Source organism: Canis lupus, chromosome 10, assembly GCF_011100685.1.
Source record: "Canis lupus familiaris isolate Mischka breed German Shepherd chromosome 10, alternate assembly UU_Cfam_GSD_1.0, whole genome shotgun sequence".
Lineage (NCBI taxonomy): Eukaryota > Metazoa > Chordata > Mammalia > Carnivora > Canidae > Canis > Canis lupus.
The window spans coordinates 46456004-46457375 of NC_049231.1; the positions used below are offsets into that span (position 1 = coordinate 46456004).

Genomic DNA, 1372 nt, shown 5'->3' on the forward strand with positions numbered 1-1372 from the left:
TGTCCCGCGGAGTTACCAACGAGGTACAGCAGGCACAGTGTCTAGAGCCCGGCAAAATGCTCACATTTTAAATTCTTTTGAAACCAGAAGGAAAAATAATATTGTAACAATAAACCCAGCCTGAATTATATATATTTTTATTTTGCCGTAATAAAATGCCATTAAATTTTTTTTTTTTAAATGAAGGAAGGGGTCCAGGAAGACTAAAGTGCCTAGGGCACCGGACAGTTATAATTGGGCTCTAGGTACAGTGTGACAATATTATTATTATTATTATTTTTTTAAGAAATGGGTATCCAAACCTCTTGATTTTTAAATACGGGGAACTCGTTTTAAAACGAAGACAAACGTGTAGTGGCCCAGCAAAGCCCGCGGGCTGAGTCTGCACCTGCCGCAGGTGCGGGCTACGGTCCCGTCCCCCGGAACGGCCTCGGCCGCCGCGGCCTCGGGGACGCGCTGGTGCCTGGCACCTCGGGGCGGGCCGGGCTGGGAGGCCGAGGCCCCGCCCCGCCCCGCCCCCTCCCCCGCCCGGGGCCGCCCGGCTCCCCGCCGACGGCTCCCGGGCCTGCAGGGCGGCGGGTCCCGCGGGCCCCGGGAAGCGGCCCCTGCCCTGCGCCCGCCCGCCCCCCCGCCCCCCGCCGGCTCCCGCGGCGCCCGCTCGCGGACGGAAACTCCCGGGAGGAGCCGGCGCGGCGGCCGCGGCTCCTCCTCCCGCGCTGCCCGGAGGGCCGACCGCGCGCCCCCCAACGGCCCGGTGGCCTGTCGGGCGCGGCCCCGCCAACCTGCCCTCCGTCCCCGGGGGAGACCCCCGCGGGGCCCCCCGCTCGCGCCCCCCGGGCCGCGGCGCCCGCCGCTGCCGCCGACTCGCGGCCGGAGCCCACGCCGCGGAGCCGGGAGCCGGGAGCCGCGAGCCGCGAGCCGCGAGCCGCGAGCCGCGAGCCGCGAGCCGCGAGCCGCGAGCCGCGAGCCGCGAGCCGCGAGTGCGCATGCTCCGCCGGAGCCCGCACCGGGCCTGGGTGAACCCTGATAGAGCCATCGCGAGGCCGGCTCAGCGGAGCTCCAGTGGCGCAATCGGTTAGCGCGCGGTACTTATACAGCAGTACATGCAGAGCAATGCCGAGGTTGTGAGTTCGAGCCTCACCTGGAGCACGACCCTTTTGGACACCGCCGCCCCCTTTTATCTCCTCGCCCGAAGGCACCGGTTGGTCTCTCTTTAGCCGGCGCAGCTCGCGTCGCTGCCTGCGTGCGCTGGTCGCTCGGCCGCCGGCAGGGAGCGGCTCGCCCTGGAGCTTCTTACCCGCCGTGCGAGCGACTTGTTGCCCCCACGCACCACCCAGCCGCGCGAGTCGGGCCATCTGCGTAACCGCTTCCT

The 1372-nt window shown here is 67.4% G+C and overlaps 1 non-coding gene across 1 annotated transcript; it reads left to right on the plus strand.

Moving 5' to 3' along the window:
• Positions 1 to 1056: 1056 nt before the first annotated feature.
• Positions 1057 to 1149, plus strand: TRNAI-UAU. The gene is given in 2 exon segments: positions 1057 to 1094; positions 1114 to 1149. It is a non-coding gene; the product is annotated as a tRNA-Ile (tRNA).
• Positions 1150 to 1372: the final 223 nt, after the last annotated feature.